This window comes from Prionailurus bengalensis, chromosome A2 (assembly GCF_016509475.1).
Source record: "Prionailurus bengalensis isolate Pbe53 chromosome A2, Fcat_Pben_1.1_paternal_pri, whole genome shotgun sequence".
Taxonomy (NCBI): domain Eukaryota; kingdom Metazoa; phylum Chordata; class Mammalia; order Carnivora; family Felidae; genus Prionailurus; species Prionailurus bengalensis.
The window spans coordinates 162931788-162952648 of NC_057348.1; the positions used below are offsets into that span (position 1 = coordinate 162931788).

General features: G+C 51.6%; 1 long non-coding RNA gene across 2 annotated transcripts; it reads right to left on the reverse strand.

Annotated features, from left to right (window-relative positions):
• Nucleotides 1–6937: 6937 nt before the first annotated feature.
• On the reverse strand, nt 6938–19292 carry LOC122488544. 2 transcript variants are annotated; one of them, XR_006298639.1, is made up of 3 exons: nt 18633–19292; nt 18394–18506; nt 6938–9071 (listed from the first exon to the last, which is right to left on the reverse strand). It is a non-coding gene; the product is annotated as an uncharacterized LOC122488544 (long non-coding RNA). The 2 variants fall into 2 exon arrangements; XR_006298638.1 differs by lacking the exon at nt 6938–9071 and adding an exon at nt 15296–16188.
• Nucleotides 19293–20861: the final 1569 nt, after the last annotated feature.

The window sequence follows — 20861 nt, forward strand, 5'->3', positions numbered from 1 at the left end:
AATCACCTCTATCATCATTCGTACTTTCAAATTAGACTTGAGCACCCAGTGTGTGAAATCAGGCCACAAATCTATGTGCCTTGGATCATGAGCCTGTGTGGGACTCTTTATCTGTTCATTTCTGTTACTTGTTTGCATTTCTGCCTCGAGCTTGTCCTGGGGCGTGCCCAGCACTGTGTGAGGCTCTGCGGGACAGGGATGAAAGACGGGATTAATCCAGGTGAACAATTCGCTACACCAGATGCGAGGCATAAATGCAATCATAGGGGCCACTCCCAACGCTGGAGGGGACAGAAGGAAGAATGGAGATTGCAGGGGGCTGGGGAGTTAGTGTTTCATGGGGACTGAGTCTCTGTTTTTCCAGATGACAAGAGTTCCGGGGATGGACCATAGTTAAAAATACTGTATTGCATATTTGAAACTTGTTAAGAGAGTAGATCTTAAAAGTCCTCATCTCAAGAAAGACAAGGTTTGTAAGGATGTGAGGTGATCAGCGTTAACTACACTCATCATGGCGATCCTTATCCGATCATTACATTATACAATGAAACTAAGATAATGTTATTGTCGGTTATACCTCAATTACAAATAGATAAATAAGAATAAAAATAGGGGTGCCTGGGGACGCCTGGGTGGCTCAGTCGGTTGGGCGCCTGACTTTGGCTCAGGTCATGATCTCACGGTTCGTGGGTTTGAGCCCTGCGACGGGCTCTGTGCTGACAGCTCAGAGCCTGGAGCCTAAGTCCAGGATTCTGTGTCTCCCTCTCTCTCTGCCCCTCCCCTGCTCATGCTCTGTCTCTCTCTGTCTCAAAAATAAAATCATTTTTAAAAATTAAAAAAAAATAGGGGTGCCTGGGTGGCTCAGTCCGTTGAGCGTCGGACTCTTGATGTGGGCTCAGGTCACGACCCCAGGGCTGTGGGATGGGCTGCACGCCGCCGAGCAGCGTGGAACCTGCTTAAGATTCTCTTTCCCTCTCCCTCTGCCTCTCTCCCCCCGCTGGCGCCCCTCCCTCTTAAAACTACACAGGGTGTTTGAGTTTCCAGCAGCCCTGCAAGAAGGAAACAATTATTCAGATTTACACATGATATAACGCGGAGTTTAGGGAGGTCAAGAGACATGTCTGAGCTGGGATTTGAACGCATGTCCTTCGGGCTTCTTCCTGCCCCTGCAGGCGGCTCTGGGGAAGCAGGGCGGAAACCGGAGGGTGCCTGGACATTTCACGGAGAAGGCAGCCGGGGGGTAGAGTTTGGCCGGGCCATCCAGTCGTCTACCTGTGAACAGCAAAGGAGAAGAGGGCCCGCCAGGCAAGGAGTAGCCGGAGCCCCAGCCTGGCAAGGTGAGTGTGCAAGGCATGCCCGTGGACTGACCCGGAGCCCGGATGAGCTGAAAGACAAGGCCGCAAAGGGACAAGCTTGCCCGGGAGTCTGGGCTGTGTCCCGGGGCCAGTAGGTGCCAGCAAGGACAGTTGCATGTCCTCGAGCTCCCAGGCTCTCCTCACAGGTTTTCAGGACACAGGTTTTCACCTCCCCCTTCACTGTCCCCCATACCCTCAGCTCAGGACAGGGAAGGTGCAAAGAGTCCAGAAATGGCTCTAAGATTGACTCAGATTTATTTCTGATTTGGTGCTTTTCTTTCCTTTTTCCTTTCCTTTTCTTTTTTTTTTTTTTAATATTTTTATTTATTTTTGAGAGACAGAGCGTAAGTGGGGGAGGGACAGAGAGAGAGGGAGACACAGAATCGAAAGCAGGCTCCAGGCTCCGAGCTGTCAGCAAGGAGCCTAATGCGGGCTTGAACCCACAAACCGTGAGATCATGACGGGAGCCGAAGTCGGGTGCCCAACTGACTGAGTCACCCAGCCACCCCGGTATTTTTCTTTTCTTAAAGAGTCCTCCTAGGGCGCCTGGGTGGCTCAGTCGGTTAGGCGTCCGACTTCGGCTCCGGTCACGATCTCACGGTTCGTGAGTTCAAGCCCCGCATCGGGCTCTGTGCGAGTATCTCAGAGCCTGGAGCCTGCTTTGGATTCTGCGTCTCCCTCTCTCTCTGCCCCTCCTCCACTCACTCTGTCTCTCTCTCTCAAAAATAAATAAACATTAAAAAAAATTTTAATGAAAAAAACCAGACTATTTCTTAGAGCAATTTTAGTTTCACAGTAAAATTGAGTGGAAAGTACAGAGAACTCCCCTATACCCCCGTCTCCTCCCCCCAATCCACCCCCCTACCAGAGCGGTACATTTGTTACAGTCAACAAACCTACACTGACACGTCATTATCACCCAAGTCCACTGCCTACGCTAGGGCTCGCTTTCAGTGTCGCACATTCTATGGATTTGGACAAATGTGTAACGACACGTATCTACCATTATGCTGTCGGACAGAATAATTTCACTGCCCCGAGAATCCTCGGGGTGCTGTCTTCCCTCTCTCCCTCCCCACGACCCCTGATCGCCACAGTTTTGTCTTTTCCAGAATGCCACGTAGGTAGAAGCGTACAATATGTAGCCTTTTCAGACTGGCTTCTTTCACAGAGTAATATGCACTTAAGGTTCCCCCATTCATACCTTCTTCTTGTGGCCTGATGGCTTACTGCTGTTGGGAATAGTATTCCATGGTATGGATATACGACGGTAATAACGATCTCTTTAAAAAAGAATTCTTGGGGCGCCTGGGTGGCGCAGTCGGTTAAGCGTCCGACTTCAGCCAGGTCACGATCTCGCGGTCCGGGAGTTCGAGCCCCGCGTCGGGCTCTGGGCTGATGGCTCGGAGCCTGGAGCCTGTTTCCGATTCTGTGTCTCCCTCTCTCTCTCTGCCCCTCCCCCGTTCATGCTCTGTCTCTCTCTGTCCCAAAAATAAATAAACGTTGAAAAAAAAAAATTAAAAAAAAAAAAAGAATTCTTGTTTGTTTGTTTCCTTAGCTTTCTGTGTACTTCTTTTTTTTTTTTTTTAATTTTTTTTTTCAACGTTTATTTATTTTTGGACAGAGAGAGACAGAGCATGAACGGGGGAGGGGCAGAGAGAGAGGGAGACACAGAATCGGAAACAGGCTCCAGGCTCTGAGCCATCAGCCCAGAGCCTGACGCGGGGCTCGAACTCACGGACCGCAAGATCGTGACCTGGCTGAAGTCGGACGCTTAACCGACTGCGCCACCCAGGCGCCCCAACTTTCTGTGTACTTCTAAACCCAGCCCCAGTCTCTGCTGACTATCTAAATGCCCTCTCAGGGCATCAGATTCAACAGGCTCTTCTGGAGCCTTCTGACCTATTTGGGTCTGGGCCGGTTGCCTGCGGCTGTTATCCTGGGATCTCCTTTGAATATAATCTGGGGAATTCCCTTCACCTCGCTACTGCTCTTTTATTCACTCACCGAACAGGTACTGAGTGCTTACCCCATGCCTGGCATCGTTCAGGTACCGGGAGACCGCAACGAACAGAAGGAGCCAGAAGGTTTGTCCCCATTTAGAGTTTACCTTCAAATGGGAGAAATGGACCACAGGGAAGAAAAGTACGTGGGATGTTCATCCCAGTCTCTGGGGCTGGTTCAATATTCAGAGATCAATCAATGTAATCTGCCCTATTAACAAGCTAAAGAAGAAAAAAAAATCACAAAATCACATCAATGGATGCAGAAAAAGCTTTTAATGGGGCGCCTGGGTGGTTCAGTTGGTTAAGTGTCCGACTCCGGATTTTGGCTCAAGTCATGATCTCGTGGTTCACGAGATCGAGCCCCGAGTTGGGATCGGTGCTGACATGGGGAGCCTGCTTGGGATTTTCTCTTTCTCTCTCTCTCTCTGCTCCTCCCCTGCTCATGCAGACGCTGGCTCTCTCTCTCTCTCTCTCTCTCTCTCAAAATACGTTAATAAACATTTTTGAAAAATGAAAAAAAAAAAAGGAAAGAAAAAGCATTTGACAAAATTCAACACTCAAAAGGCAATTTGAGGAGTTCTGAGATGCCAGGAATGTTCCACATCTGCACGGTCGGGCTAGGCTGATGGCAGCTCCCAGACATGTCCATACCCTAATGCTCAGAACTTGTCAGTGTTACCTTATTAGGAGAAAAGACCTTTGCGGAGGTAATTAGATTAAGGATCTTGAGATGGGGAGATTATCCAGGATTATCCTGTGAGCTCTAAACGCCATCACAAGTGACCTTATAAGAGGGAGGTAGGAGACTGCACGCACACACAGGAGAAAGTGATGTGAAGCTGGAGAGAGAGAGAAGGGGCAGAGCGGCCACCAGAAGCTGGATAAAGCAAGGGACAGATTCTCCCCTAGAGCCTCTGGAGGGAGTAGGGCGCTGCCTAAACCTCGATTTAGAAGTTCTGGCCTCCGGAACTGTGGGAGAACAAATCGCTATTGTTTTAAGTCACCTAGTTGGTGATAATTGTTACAGTAGCCACCGGCAACGAATACAACCCTACCACAGTGATAGCTTCGTGGTCACATTGTACCTGTCGTGCAAGATGTTACCATCGGGGAAAACCGGAGGAGGAATACACAGGGCCTCTCTGCCTTATTGCTTACAACTTCATGTGAATGTACAATTATCCCAAAATAAAAAGTTCAGGGGCGCCTGGCTGACTCACTTGGGAGAGCATGCGACTCTTGACCTTGGGGTTATGAGTTCGAGCCCCACGTTGGGCGTACGGCTTACTTAAAAAAAAAAAAAAGGTTAATTAAAAAAAAAAAAAAACAGCAGGGGCGCCTGGGTGGCGCAGTCGGTTGAGCGTCCGACTTCAGCCAGGTCACGATCTCGCGGTCCGTGAGTTCGAGCCCCGCGTCGGGCTCTGGGCTGATGGCTCAGAGCCTGGAGCCTGTTTCCGATTCTGTGTCTCCCTCTCTCTCTGCCCCTCCCCCGTTCATGCTCTGTCTCTGTCCCAAAAATAAATAAACGTTGAAAAAAAAAAAAAACCAGCAGAGAAGGGAGATGAGAAGTTTGCCTTGAAGGGAGGGGGACACCAAGTGCACAGCCCCTGGATTTACGGGTCTGGTGTGTTAGAGGAGGCTGCGATGTAGCTGGAGGGTGCCGAGGTCCCGGAGGTCCTGGCATCTGCGTGTATGGGGGGGGGGGGGTGAGGCATGCAGGGCCTTGTGGGCTATTTTGAGGGCTTTGTGTCCTACTCTGAATGAGATGGGAAACCGCTGGAGGATTTGAGCAAGGACAGACAGGATGGGCCCATGTGGCTGCCATGCCGAGCAACCCCCGTGAGGGGTGAGCCGGAAGGATGCTGAGATGCATTCATCACGAATTAGGAGGAAAGCAGGAAGCATGTGGTGTCCTGGAAGCCGAGTCGAGGAAGCATTCTAGGGCGAAAGGAGTGATCGGTTGGGTCGGATATCGTGGATGACCTCTCAAGTGGAAGCCTGGGAATCGGCCATAGGCTACAGCAGTGAAGCAGCCATTGGCGAACTTGACGACAAGAGCTTTGGTGGGCCCGCAGGGCAAAGCCTGGAGAGCCAACGGGAGAAAAAGAATCACAGACACAAATACAGACAACGCTTTAGAGAAATGCGTCGCGAAGGGGAGTAGAAAAGTGGGGCAGTAATTGGAGGAAGAAGGGGGGTGGAGAAGTTTTTCCCTAAATTGGAGGAATCAGCAGCATGTTTGTAGCTGGGAGGAAAGAGCAAGCGGGGGGTGGGGGGGGACCAACGATGATGCTCGGAGGGAGAGAAAGACTCCTGGAGCAATCTCCTTGAGCAGCTCAAGGGGGAGAGCACGGGCCACGCATCCTCAGTGGCAGTTTTCAACGTGGGATGTACGTTAAAATCATCCGGGGAGCGTTTCAAGGTCCGCAGACCTAGGCCGCGCTCAGCACATTAAATCGGGGTCTCTGGGATGAGCCGGCAGAGAACGGAAGGGGAGAAGGAGCACAGAGGCCCAGAGGCTGGCAGTTGCGGGGGCCTATGGGAGCTCTCTGCTCACTGCTGCTATTTCTTCGGTGACGTAGGGGGCACGCTCATCAGCTCATGTTGAGGACGGGGGAGAAGACTTTGGAGGAGTGAGCAGAGAAGAAGATACGGATGGTGACGGAGGCACGGGAAGGCTGCAGTTATTGGTAACAATGAGGTCTAGGGTAAGACTATGAAAATGAGTGGCTGAGGCAGGGGATAGAGGACAGAGTCACTGGAGGAGGAGAGGCTTAAGAAACGGAGGCCAGGGTGCTGGAAGTTTCCTCCATGTGGACATTCAAGGTATCAAGAATGAAGACTTCAGGGGCGCTGGAGAGAGTGACAGCAAGCTAGGAGGATTCTCTCTTGAACTCAGTCGCTGTAGGTCTGGAGCGGGAGGGGGTACATCTCTACCATCACCCTCACCTTGCACGTTATGCCTTCGCAAAACTGAACTACCTAAAGGTCCCGGATATTGTGCCAGAAGTCCCATTTCTTGTATTCTGTATCTTTTTCTTTCTTGGTCTCTTTTTTGGATGGTACATCTCAATTTTATTATGTATGTATGTATTTTGCTAAGACCATTGCAGTAGTCTCGTTACTGGTGTTCTTGCCTCCAGTCTTGCTCCACTCCACCTGGTCACTTACAAAACCCCGTGTCTTCTCCACATTTCCCCCAGAACAGCTTTTTGGATCACCACATCTGACCCGGTCACTTCCTTGCTTAAAACCTTGCAGTGCATCACTGTCCCCGATGCTGTTGATCACTTTCTGTGCCAGGCACTGTTTTCAATGTTTCATGGTCATCCGAAAGATACATCCTGTCATTGTCCTTATTTTATAGGCGGTGAAACGGAGGCAAAAGAGGTTAGATAGTTTGCTCAATGCCTCGTGAAGCTTACACGATCCCAGTGCACAAAGCTTCTCATAATTGACCACCCTCCCTGTACAACTTCATTTCTCACCATTTCCTCCCACCACGAACTTTATGCTTCAGTGAAGGTGAATTACTTAAAGGTCCCAGGATCAGTGAGGCCACCAGCAGGAAGTATGTGGCACAGAAAGAAGGTTTAATTGAAGAAAGTTAATGAAGGGCCTCTTTATGAGACACGGGCAGGGCTAAGGGAAAATAATGATAATAAGACACCCAGATACAAGCACCAAAGGGGGACCAAGGGGACAAGGAAGGGATGATGCTCCCATTACCACGTGGGGGTCAGGGCTGTGGAAGAGGGTCTGCCCGCCCCGGGGCTTCAGGGCCAAGCGAGCACTGTCAAAACCGTGACAAATCCCCTGATCTATGTTTCCTCCAAACCTATGATCTCCTGCTCATGCCTCCATTGGTCAAATCCAACTGGAGGCCAGAAGATGAGAGGGTCTGGAGAGTGGATTCTATAGCGGTCAGCCTCCTGGACACCCAGCAGGCGAGAAGAGGATGGAAAATGAATCCGGAGGGGCAGAGAGAGTCCTTGTCCTTTATTTCGACGACTGGATCCTGTGGCCCCCACCCTGGGGAAACACCAAGTCCCATCAGGCATCGACTGCAGTGGGTAGTGTCAGCTGCGTCATACTTGCAACGCGAATCCAAATGACGGCGTTGTGTGGGCAACATTGTTCTTCACGGAAGGCAACAGGGAAAGGGGGGGGGGAAGAGCCCACTTGCTGCTGGTTCCAGACCTGGGGTGACACTCTTGGCTCCCTCCTCTCGCTGCCTGCACCGGCTTCCTTGCCTCTCGACAGCACTGCGGCCCTCTGGGTTTCACTTCTCAGGGTGGTGCAAATCTTCACTCCCACGGAATCCAAATTCTTAGCTGTCCTGGCCTCCCTGAGTCACCGCGGTTTCCTATTGGCCGGTTTTTGGACGGGGAGACCCTGCCGCGCTCTGGCGAGTCCTCTGGCTCAGGTAGAGTCCTCCTTATCCCGGCCAGTACAGCGAACCCCATTCGATGCGGGCTTGGTCAAGAAGCCCACAAGTCACCGACCTGACCTTCCGGTTTAACGGGATCAAGACTGTGTTCTCCGGGGAACCTTCCTTCTCGAGCGCTGAGCCCAGCCTTACGGGGGAAGCGAACGTTCTGTAAGAGGACTGGTTGGTGAAAAAGCGACGGGGGCCCCTTCGGCCTCCACCCTGGCCCTTGCGCACATCCAACAAACCTAAGTGACTATGTCACATCTTCTCTTCAGATCTCCAACATTTCCTCCCCAGGCTACGCTCCAGACCAGTTCGAGACTCCAGGGGCAGCCTGTCAAAGTACAGAACCTGTGTATTCTGGCCATGGGGGAAACGGCACCGAATACACGTGGTGTCTCCCGGAGAGATCCCACATACTCCCGCTGGTGCCCCAGCTGAGCCCTCAGCAGGCCATTGCCTCAGTCCATCCACACAAGTGCCACTGAGCATCTCGGGAGCCGTGCACAGGCCAGGGAATTCCATGGGCATGAACTCAGTGCCACATGCCTTTTGCCGTATAACGAGTTTCTTGGCCGGAGATGATGTTGTGTGGGTTACCATGACAATGAGCAGGGCACTCTGAAAATCTCCAAGTGGTGGTGCTGGCACGCTGCCAGTAAAGAAAAGCAAGTCTGGACCCGGAACAGGACCCCGCTCCTAAGAGAGCAGATTTCTCCATGAAGAAGCAATACAAGTTACCGGCCTGGTCCGCCAGCTTCCAGAAGGTGCAGCCTCGGGGATTCGGGGTTGGTCTTTGCTAGTATTTAGCAGTTTGAGACCTCAATGGAGATGATACCCGTGTGGGTCCTAGCGAAGGGTACTTACTGAGGATGCCCTGCGGTGAGAGGGGAAACGGGCTGACCGACATTCGCCGGAAAGATCGATTCCCTTCATTAGCGTGATTAGCAAGCATCCCTGCTGGGGTGCTCTGCAGGGGGGGCCCCAGCCGGGAACTTCCATACCTTGTAGCGTCACATGATGCTCATCCAGGGACTCCCATCTCCATGTAACTCTTTCCCAGACTTCCTGCTCACAAGCCTTCCGATCTCGACCATCCAAGGTTCCTGACCAGCCAGCGAATCTATGACCCATGACTCATCAGTCAGTGTCGACCTTGACCCCAAACCACCTTTCCTCCGAAGCACACAACCAGGTTGGCCAAAATGTGTCTACTGGGAGGCTTTCCCTTCACCACTGTCTTTCAGGGCCGTTCCTCCCTGTAGCGGTTATCACCTCCTGTGGGGAACACAAAATACAGTAAAACCTTGGATTTCGACCACCTCGTTCCGCGAGTGTTCCCCAAGACGAGCAAACATTTCCAATCAATCTTAACTTGAAAAACAAGAGATGCCTTGCAATGCCAGTACTACGTGATGCCAGATGTCACACGATCACCACTGAGCCAATGGTTCTTCTCTCTCTCCGGCTGCGGGATTGTGGGTGATCGCCAACGCGATGTCACGGTTCCGCAAAATCTTCAAAAAAAAAAGGCAAAAGCAGGGGCCATTGGATAAGGTTGCAGGAGAAGAAAAAGGTTCCATTGAGCCAACAGAGAGCGGTGATTCCTTTCGTGATAGTGAAAGTCGTCCTACACAATAGCCCTCCTCTCTTTCCCTCACACCAGCCACGAAGGCTTTCAAAGGGAAGTGCAGGTTGTTTGTTGTTCTTTCTATTTTGTATTTTCTTTTATTCTTTTGTATTATGTTATAGTATTGTAATCATTCTTATATGAATATTTTGGGTTGTAGAACTAATCATCTGAGTTTCCATTATTTCTTATGGGGAAATTCGCTTTGGTATACAAGTGCTTTGGATTACAAGCATGCTTCTGGAACGCATTATGCTCGCAAACCAAGGTTTTACTGTATGTGAATATATATTCACGTGTGAACATAATGTGTTGGTTCTGTTTTTCTGGACGACCCTGACTAATATACTTCCCCAAATTTCCTTGTGTCCCTTAGGGGATACATCCCTCTCTATCTCCTTCCCCCCATCCCCTGGCAACCAGTATCATTACAGCTCAGTTTTCATTTTCTAGAATTTTATATAAATCAGATCATATGCTATGCGCTCTTTTTTGGTCCGGCTTCTATCACTCAGCACAATTATTTTGAGATTCATTTGTGTAGTTGTATGAATCAATAGCTTGTTCCTTTTTATTGCTGAGTAGTTTTCCAGGAGATAGACTTGTTGGTGAACATTTGAGTTGTTTCCAGTTTGGGGCTATTTTTTTTTTTAAGTTTATTTATTTTGAGAGACAGAGACAGCGTGAGTAGGAGAGTGACAGAGAGAGAGGGAGAGAGAGAATCCCAAGCAGGTTCCACACCATCAGCACAGAGCCCGATGCAAGGCTCGAACCCACAAAACTGTGAGGTCATAACCTGAGCTGAAACCAAGAGTCAGACAGTTAACCAACTGAGCCACCCAGGTGCCCTGGGGCTATTTTTTTTTTAATGTTTATTTATTTTTGAGAGACAGAGAGAGACAGCATGAGTGGGGGGGGGGGGCAGAGAGAGAGGGAGACATAGAACATGAAGCAGGCTCCAGGCTCTGAGCCATCAGCACAGAGCCGGACGCCGGATCGAACCCACAGACCATGATATCATGACCTGAGCCGAAGTCGGAGGCTTAACCAACTGAGCCACCCAGGCACCCGCCCCTGGGCTATTTTTAAAAAAAACTGCTCTGGACATTCTTGTGTAAGTCTCTTCAAAGACACATGTTTTTCTCTTGGGCAAATACCTAAATGAGGAATGGCTGGGACACATGTCTCATTTTTAAATCAACTACCAACCATGTTCCCAAGTGGTTATTATTGAGCAGGGTGAGTGTTCCTGGTTCCCCCTCTTCACCAACACTTGATACAGTGTTTTTATTGTAGCCATTTCCGTGGGTGTGTAGTGGTATCTCGTTGTAACTTGCGTTTATGTTTCTTAGGGACTACTGATGGTGAGCACCTTTTCATGGGCTCATTTGCCATCTGTCTGTCTTCTTTGGTCAGGTGTTCATTCAGATGTTTTGCTCATTGGTTTGGAGCACACGCCTGGTAGTTTTTATTGAATTCTGGACTTTGGATTTGAAAAAGAGGCTACGGGTTTTATGTTTCAGTTTTTTACTGGCAGCCAGATACAATGTAGGCAAACCACTCTGATCCAGGGAAGGATGGGCTTCCGGCTTTGAGCCGTGGCCTGCTTTTGGTACACTGCCAGTCCCGCAGCACAGGCCTTCAGCATCGTGCCGGGCAAGCTGGGGGTGTCCTGTGTCCTCCGTGTTCTCTCCTGGTGGGCACAGAGCCCCCCTGTTCTGTCTCCCCCACCTGCTGAGATTGCTGAAATGACTGCTTTTAAGCCTCGAGACAGATGCTTTCTGTTTCATTTCTCATCATCTTGTTCCAGAAAGCCCAGGAGACTTGTGGGTGTGGCCACAAGCAGGGGCGGGGGGGGGGGGGGCTCTTAGCTCCAGGGGTGTCACAACCTTCCTTCCCGAGCCTGGACTCTCTAGCATTTTAGGAGACTTCTGGCGAATCTGTGGAAGCCCGCACTTCTAACTTCGAAAGCACCTGTGGAGGGCAGCTGGCTCCTCCCACTGGAGTCTGTCTGGCCCAACACAGGCGTCCTGCCTCGATCGGGATGTTCCTTGCTCTTCTACCAGTAGGGATCCTACCGGGAAGGTGCCTGAGAAGGGACAGGGACGCGGCAGAGTGTGCTGGTGGCAGGATAGGGACGAGGGGCTTTACCACCCTCCCGGCCCTTTCAGTCTAGAGCTATCCTCTCAATAAGAGGAACCTGGCTGACTTGGCCTCGGGATTCAAGTTTTACCTGCTGCTCTACCTGAGCAGGTCTTGCTGGGGTGGGGGCGGACACGCGCCCCCTAGTGGCCCCCGCGGGAAGATGACCGCGCGCTCAGCTGTGGATGCTGGCAGGAGGGGGGAGGGCGGGGAGTTTCAGTAAAAAAAATGAACAGGAGGGGCACCTGGGTGGCTCAGTTAAGTGTCGGACTTTGGCTCAGGTCATGATGTCACTGCTGGTGAGTTCTAGTCCCGCGTCAGGCTCTGGGCTGACAGCTCAGGGCCTGGAGCCTGCTTTGGATCCTGTGGCTCTCTCTGCCCCTCACTCACTCACACTGTCTCTCTCTCAAAAATACACATTTTTTTTAATTAAAAAAAAAAAGAATTGAACAGGAAACCTCTTTAATTTTTTTTCAACGTTTTTTATTTATTTTGGGACAGAGAGAGACAGGGCATGAACGGGAGAGGGGCAGAGAGAGAGGGAGACACAGAATCGGAAACAGACTCCAGGCTCCGAGCCATCAGCCCAGAGCCTGACGCGGGGCTCGAACTCACGGACCGCGAGATTGTGACCTGGCTGAAGTCGGACGCTCAACCGACTGCGCCACCCAGGCGCCCCCAGGCAACCTCTTTAAACAGCCCTTGAATGCCCTTGTGCTTTTGTCTTTTTTAAAAATCTTTAACTTTTTTGTATCAAAAAATTAGCCTACATACAAGTAGACTGGCTGGTTTAATGAACCCCGCCCCCCGGGAGCCATTGCTCAGCTCGCACTCACTGCTGGTTCTGTTTCATCTATGCTCCTAAGCACTCCCCTTCCTTGGATTTTTTTTTCTTTTTTTCTTTTTAGTGTTTTTTAATGTTTATATATATATATATATATATATATATATATATATATATTTTTTTTTTTTTTTGACAGGGCGAGAGACACAGAGGGGCAGAGAGAGAGGGAAACAGAGGGAGGGAGACAGAATCCGAAGCAGGCTCCAGGCTCGGAGCTGCCAGCCCAGAGCCCAACTCGGGGCTTGAACCCACATACCGCGAGATCATCACCTGAGCCAAAGTCAGATGCTTGACTGACTGAGCCACCCAGGTGCCCCTGGATTTTCTTTTTAAGTAAACTTGGCACCCTACCTGGGCTCGAACTTACTACCCAAGATCAAGAGTCACATGCTTCACCGGCTGAGCCAGCCAGGAGCCCCTCCTTATATTTTCTTAAAGAAAATCGTTGACTTCATATTATTTCATCAGTAAATGTTTCAGTGCGTAGCTCTAAAAAGTAGGTTTGTCTTTTAATTTAATATGTAATTTAAAAATAATTTAAAAAATGTTTTTAACTTAATATATAAAGATTTTATTTTATTTTAATTTTATTTTTGACAGAGAGAAAGAAAGAGAGAGACAGTGCAAGCAGGGGAGGTGAAGACAGAAAGGGAGACACAGGATCTGAAGCAGGCTCCGGGCTCTGAGCTGTCAGCATAGAGCCTGACCCAGGGCCTGAACTCATGAGCTGCGAGATCATGACCTGAGCTGAAGTTGGATGCTCAACCGACTGAGCCACCCAGGCGCCCCAGTATATAAAGATTTTATGAAAAACCTTAAACATCTATTTTATAAAACATTAAAAGTTTTAAAAACTAAAATTATAAAAATACAAAATATTTTAAATATTTAAAAATAATATAAAAATATAAAACATGAAGATATAGACACATAAAACATTTAATAAAAATTAAAATATTTTATATAAATGTATTTAAATGCACCTAGTACATAAAATATATAAATGTATTTATTACACAAATAGAATATATAAATATAAAATAAAAGTTTTTAAAATATAAAACCTTAATACCATCATCACACCTAAAAAATTAACACTTTCTTAATTTCAGCAAATACTCAGTATTTAAATATCTAATTGACAAATGTCATTTTATTTTATTTATTTATTTATTTATTTTATTTATTTATTTATTTTTTAATTTTTTTTTCAACGTTTTTTATTTATTTTTGGGACAGAGAGACAGAGCATGAACGGGGGTGGGGCAGAGAGAGAGGGAGACACAGAATCGGAAACAGGCTCCAGGCTCTGAGCCATCAGCCCAGAGCCCGATGCGGGGCTCAAACCCACGGACCGCGAGATCGTGACCTGGCTGAAGTCGGATGCTTAACCGACTGCGCCACCCAGGCGCCCCGACAAATGTCATTTTAAAAATATCTTGCTTGTTTGGATCAGGATTCAAAGTATTTTTTTTTAAGTTTATCCATTTTTGAGAGAGAGAGAGAGAGCCAGCAGGGGAGGGGCAGAGAGGGGGACAGAGGATATGGAGCAGGTTCTGGGCTGAGAGCAGAGAGCCTGATACGGGACTCGAACCCATGAACCGTGAGATCATGACCTGAGCCAAAGCTGGACGCTTCATCGACCGAGCCACCCAGATGCCCCTGAATCAGGATTCAAATAAGTTCATGTGTTGAAATTGCTGGGTACGTCTTTCAGGCTTCTTTTACCCCGTAGGTTTCTTGACTCAGTGTGTGTTTGTGTATGTGCATGCACGAGCACACGCACCTGTGAAGGAACTGGGTCATTTGCCCTGTAGGGTGTCTCCCAGCCTGGGTCTTTCTCTCTCTCTCTCTCTCTCTCTCTCTTTTTCAGTTTTTTCATGTTTATTTTTGAGAGAGAAAAGAGGCAGAGCATGAGTGGGGGAGGGGCAGAGAGCGAGGGAGACAGAGAATCCGAAGCAGGCTCCGGGCTCCGAGCTGTCGGCACAGAGCCCGACGCGGGGCTCATGAGATCCTGACCTGAGCCCGAGGTTCGATGCTTAACCGACTGGGCCCCCCAGGCGCCCCTCCCAGCCCGGATCTTGCTGGTTGCACCACGGGGAGGCCATGCCGCGTTCTTCCATCAGGAGATAACACACCGGTTATCTCTTTTGCTAACAGTAACAGCAACTGACGATCAACGTGAGTTTCATTAATTCAGCGCTTGATTTTACGTGGCTCCCCCTTTCTGGTTCTGGTTTTGGAGATACAAGAGAAGACGCGGTCCTCAGCGTCCTCAGGCTCCGCTCTCCCCAAACTCCACTGTGGTTTCCCCAGCCCTGCCCACCGTGGGTCAGCCAGGATGTTTCCCGATCCCGGCACTCCTGACAGGTGATGCCAAATACCTGTGGCGCGAAGGAATGACTGAATGAACGGGATGACGGCCTCCACTGCTCCACAGATTGTCCCTGCGAGTGCCCTGAGCTCTCAGCAGGGTTACGGACTTGGGCTGGGAAAGGCCAGGAGAGGAAATGCCTTAATGCAGGCAAGCTTTGACGGTATCCCTGAACCCACGTGACCGGTCGGCGACCAGGGCTGAGGAGGGAACACATTGTTCTGAGGGTGGCCTCTGAATAGAAACTTCTGGAGCACGGGGCGCCTGGGTGGCTCAGTCGGTTGAGCATCCAACTTCGGCTCAGGTCACAATCTCACGGCTCCTGAGGTCATGAGTTCAAGGCCCCCCTCCCCATCCCCCCCCCCTGCCATGGGGCTAGCTGCTGTCAGCAAAGGAGCGCGCTTCAGATCCTCGGTCCCCTCACTCTCTGCCCTGCCCCCACTAGCACGCATTCTCTCTCTCTCTCTCTCTCAAAAACAAATAAACATTGAAAAAGAAGAAACCAAAGAAGCTTCCGGGGCACAAGGGAATAAGAATGTATTAAGAGCAGGGGGTTTTCAGTCTGGCTGGCAGACTGGGGTTTAGCTTCGCCACTTAATCCGCTGTGTGACATTGAGCAAGTTACGGACTCCCCATCGGGGACTGACAGAGGCTCCCAAAGAACACCAGGTCCTAACGAGTGTCAACTGCAAATGTTACCTTATTTGGAAAAGGGCCTTTGCTGTTGGGACTAAATTAAGGATCCCGACAATGGAGAGCCTGTCCCGGGTTATATCTGGCGGCCCCAAATGTAATCACAAATGTCCTCAGAAGAGAGAGGCGGGGTGGGGGGGGGGGGTGGGGACCTGAGGCACACCCAGGGCAGAAGGCACCACGAAGGTGGAGCTGAGACGGACATGTAGATGCCGGCCTTGCAGACTGGAGTGACCGTGACCACGAGCCAAGGAGAGCCGGCAGCCGCCAGAAGCTACAAGAGGCACGGAGGAGCCTCGCCCCTGGAGCCTCCGGCGGGAGCACGGCCCTGCCATCCTGACGTCAGCCTCGGAGAGAGAACACGTCTCTGCTTCTCAACTGCTAAGCTTGTGGGGACATGTGACGGCAGCCGCAGGAAACGAACCCACCTCCCCGTGCCTCGATTTTCCTTATCTACGAAAAGCGCAGCGGGCCCCCTTGGGTGGGGGAAGAGAAAGTCCTGCTCAGAGGAGCACCGGGGAGCCAGGCCCTCCGCACTCGCCCACCTCTCCCTGCGTCCTTACGGTTGCAGGGGGGCCCCGTGGCCCGACGGGCCACCGATGACCAGTCGAGGGTGGCAGACGGGAATTCTGATGGACTCAGTGTCTCCCCGGGGGGCTGGGCTGCAACGAGCTTCCTCAAGCTTCCGGGGCCCCGTTTTCCACCATCTGAGCTGGGAGAAGAGAGCAGCAGGACACCAAGGAGAGAGAGGGGTCCATGCTGGGCACGGTGTCAGGGAACCAGCAGGGACACCCTTTCCCCTGGGGGGGCGGGGCCTGGGGGGGTGGTCAGGAGAGAGCCCGGGCCTTCCCCAGGTTAGCCTGAACAGGTCAGGTGAGCCCACCTCGGGGCCACCCGCCAGCACATCTCACCTGGGAAAGCCCTGCTCCTCCAGAAGGCCGTACCGCCGCCCCCCCCAACCTGCACTGCCCGCTCGCGACCTGCGTGGCCCCTGCTGGACTGTGTCTTCTCAAACCCAGCGCTGGGCGGGGGCAGGCATCAGCTCCGTTTTGCTCACCGCAGCATCCCTAGCGCTTAGCACACAGTAGGTGCTCAACACACGCTTGTCGAGAGGGAGGAATGAATGAGCAGAAAGATCCCGGAACCAGCGGCCAGTCGGAGAAGGGGCTCGGGGAGCGGCCAATTTAATGAGAACGTCGCCGAGGGCCGTGCACTGAGTTCAGCACTGAAGATTGTCACTCGGAGCTTCAGAACTACTATTGGTACCCCCGTCTCCGCCCTGCACCCGGGCAAGGTGAAGGAGCCTGTTCAAGGTCAGCCAGCTTGTCGGGCAGAGCTAGGCCTCAGCCTGGGTCCGTGACCCCCAGCCCACCTTAGAGCTCCATGCAGCGGTTCTGCTGGAGATCAGGGGAAATTCAAGGCTTGACAACGGGCCTTATGTGCTTGCTGTCACCCCCCCACACACACCTCCTACCCCCCCCCCCCGCCCCCTGCTCCTGGGAGTAGCTGGCCATAAAATGCAGAGATGTAAAAAGACATAAGGGAGGAGCAGAGTGGCCCAGGTCCTCGGCTTCAGTCAGTCCAGGGGAGGATCAGCTCCAGGAGGGAGTCAGGAGGGGTAGGAGAGATGGGCTGGGCGGTCCTTCAGGCACATTGGACCAGCTGAGTAGAGAGAGGCGCCCAGGATTTAAGCCTTAAGAACAGCACTGAATTGGGGCGCCTGGGTGGCTCGGTTGGCTCAGCGTCCGACTCGATTTCGGCTCAGGTCATGATAATCTCAGGATTCGTGGGTTCAAGCAAGCCCCACGTCGGGCTCTGGGCTGGCAGCCAGAGTGAGCCTGCTTGGGGTTCTCTTTCTCCCTCTCTGCCCCTCCCCCGCTGGCGGGCTCTCTGTCTCAACATAAATAAAGGTAAAAAAAAAAAAAAAAAAGAAAGAAAAGCACGGAATTTATGGGATGAGACAGAAAAGCCCCGGAAGGGACTGGCGATCCGCATTCCTAGTTCTCCTTCGCATTCCCCTCACTGTCCAGCTGAACTGAAAATGTCTGGTGGCAGAAGAGAGTGTCCAGGGGTGGGGAGGGGTGGGCAGGACCAGGGCCCCCCAGCCTGCTCCTCACATCGTCCATCTGACCCAGCGCTGCAGGAGTCCGCGGTGAGCACCGGGGAGGGGGGCTTCCTCTCCCGCAAACACGCCACCCCGTGTCACGTCTGGAGCTCCTGGCTCCCTACCTGATCCTGAAGATGCCTGCCCCCTTCCCCATTCCCCGCATTCCTGACCCAGGCCTTCCGTTTGTTCAACGTTTGTGGCAATGATGCGACTATGATCTGTTTTGCGTCCTTTTTGCTAGAGTTGCCAGCTGAGATATTTACAGATGAAATGATGGGATGTCTGAGATTCGCTTTTAGAAACAAACAGGGTGGTGGGGACACGGGCGGAGGAGTTAAGAGAAACTGAATCAGCTTTTCGTAATACCGTTCGGTCTGTTTTTGCAGGTATTTAAAATTTTCCGCTGGGAAAAAAATCTCCCCCAGAGATGCCGAGGTGGGGGTGGGGGTGAGGGAGACGCACACCCGGAGACCCAGGCCCCCCCCCCCACCCGCCGGCTTTGGCCTGGGCGCCCGGGAGGCCGGGCTCGGAGGCTGCGAGCTGGCGCGGGCTCTGGCGCCACCTGGCGGCCGTCGCGGGACCGACAGCCTCTGAGGTTCCCTGGGCCCCGGGGGCACCGGGCGCTGGGGGCTCTCCAAACCCGAGCCGGACCCCACAGCACGGAACGCGCGGGCCCACCCGGTGCTGCCCTGACACCCGGAAGGCCCCTCGGCACCCCAGCCCAACCTTGGCCTCCCAGGGCCCACCTCTGCCCCTCACTCCCCACTCCCCGAGCCACAGCAGTCCTGGGGTGTGAATGACGAGACTGACCGGTGATTGCGGGGGTTCCGTCCTCCACGCTCGCTGGGGGCCCTCCCGAGGGTGGCGAGTAGGCCCGGCCGCCGCACACGGCACATCCAGTCGACTCCTCGGGGTCTCCCTTTCTGTGGTTTGTACCGAAACGTCACAGTTTAAAGGCAAATACTTACAAGAGCATTTCCCCCCTCCCTACTTCCTGCTCTCCACAGTGGGAGCGCTCAACTCTTCTAGCTGATTCTTTGGTTACTTACCTCCCTATCACCAAAGAACAGGCTTATATTTCTAGCTTTTTCCACTCTGGGTGTTTGCAACTGAGGATAGCCCGTGACAAGTTGGCTCTTCTACATTTTTCACTCTTCACCCCCTTTACTTCCGGTCTCCTTCACCTCTCACCTTCCACCCCCTTATGCTTCCGGTCTCCTTCACTCTTCACCCTTCACCCCTCCACTTCTGGTCTCCTACACACACACACACACACACACACACACACACAGCACCCATCATCTCATCACTTTCCACCCCCTTATACTTCCGGTCTCCCTCACCCTTCACCCCTCCACTTCCGGTCTCTCCACCCTTGGCGTCCTAGACTTTCTGGCCCTTCATCCTCCCAGTTGTGACTTCTTCTGGGTTAGAGTAATTTTCGGAGTTTCGGGTAACAGTTAACTACTATTCACGGATGAGCCATGATTAATTTTTCCTTCTGCTGTAACTTTTCGTTTTCTCTGGATTTCGCGATTGCCTTGCATTTGCTTTTTCCGAGCTCTCTATGTACTCGTTACTGTTTTATCCCCCAATTCTTCCCGGTTTGCAAGTTGTGTAGATTCAGATATGTTAGATATCCTATTAATTTCGGCGTCTGGGAAAAACTCTTCCCCAGGGCCCTCTGGCCTCTCCCATGTAGGGGGACTGATATCTGCTGCCCAACCCCCCCCCCCCCCCCCCCCCCCCCCCCCCCCCCCCCCCCCCCCCCCCCCCCCCCCCCCCCCCCCCCCCCCCCCCCCCCCCCCGAGCAGGGCAGGGGCATCCTGGAGGTGCCCTCCACAGACTCTCTCTTGGGCAGAAGCCCATTTCTTGGCTCCCTTTCCTTCTCATTTCTTGCTTCGTTCTCCTGTTTTGATCGAGTCTCCCTTCCAGCAGCTTCCTGAGAAAGGATGCTTAAGGGGTGAACGCTTGAGACCGTGCGTATCTAAACACGCCCATTTTGCCCTAATGTTTTAGCGGCTTCACTGGGTATATAACTGTTGCTTGGGAACCCCTGTCCCTCAGAGTTTTGAAGGCACTGCTACCATCTAGTGTTATTAATGAGAAGTCTGAGGCCATTCTGATCCGTGATCCGTCTTATTAAATGTTGCCCCTTTCTGAAAGTTTTTAGAGTCTTCTCTTTATCATCGGTATCCTGAAAATTCATGATGATGTGCTTTGGAGTGGATCTACTTTGACAATGTACAGGGATTTGAAGTGTCCTTTTGATATGTATTTCATGACCTCCAGTTCTGGGAATTTTGGAGAGAAAAAAAAAAAGAGAGAGAGAGAGAGAAAACAAATCCAGGATGTTCAAATTGAAGTTTTGGAAGTAAGGAACAAAGAACATAATAGGAAGGTTAACTTCCTTCCTAATTCGTAAAAATACACAAATTTTTTCCAGAACTGAGTATTGTAAGTCTACAGATTGAAAAGTCCTAGGGACCACTCAGTGTGACGCATGACAAGAGACTCAATGCAAGGCAATGTGCTGGTGACATCTCTTGGTTTGCATATTTGAAGCTGCATTTAAGTGCAACATAGAAGTTATTTGGACCTCAATATACGATCCAGGCGACATGTTCTATGACTGAGATGAAGAACTGATACTGATTTGCCACATAGAGTTGTATCCGGGAAGGCTTCATGGAAGAGGTGGAACTTGAGTTGGTTTGTAAGGGATGGGGGGGCAGAGAGGAGGGCTAGATGTTCCACGGGAGGGAAATATTGAGCTTGTAATGAACCCCTGGGCGGGGGGTGGGGGGGTGGGGGGTGGAGACCGGGCTGGCTGGAGCCTCAAGATAAGGTGAGGTGGGACCCGAGTCCTGATCTGGCTTAGTGGAGCCCCGCTCCTTATCTGAAACTTCCCACAGAGAAAACAATGCCCTCGCTGTGTTCAACCTGAGCCCAATCACGCCCAGAGGCCCTGGGCAGCTGAGGCCCGATAAGCAGGTAAAATTTCCCCTTGGGAACTGAAGGCGAGTGGGTCCTGCATCTTGTAAGTCTCCTTGGGAGGATTCTCCACGACCCTCCTGCCCTCTCCCTGGAGTTGGAATCTTGGCACTGGGAGGGATCTTAGAGCCTCCTAGCCACTGAGCAGAGGCCACACAGGGTTCAGGATTTGCCCAAGGTCATGCTGCTTGTTGGTGACAGAACTGGGTTTAGAACCCAGATCTCTGCCTGCCTCCCCCCCCATCCAGGGCTCCTTCCCACCCCCGCCTGTGCTCACATCAGGA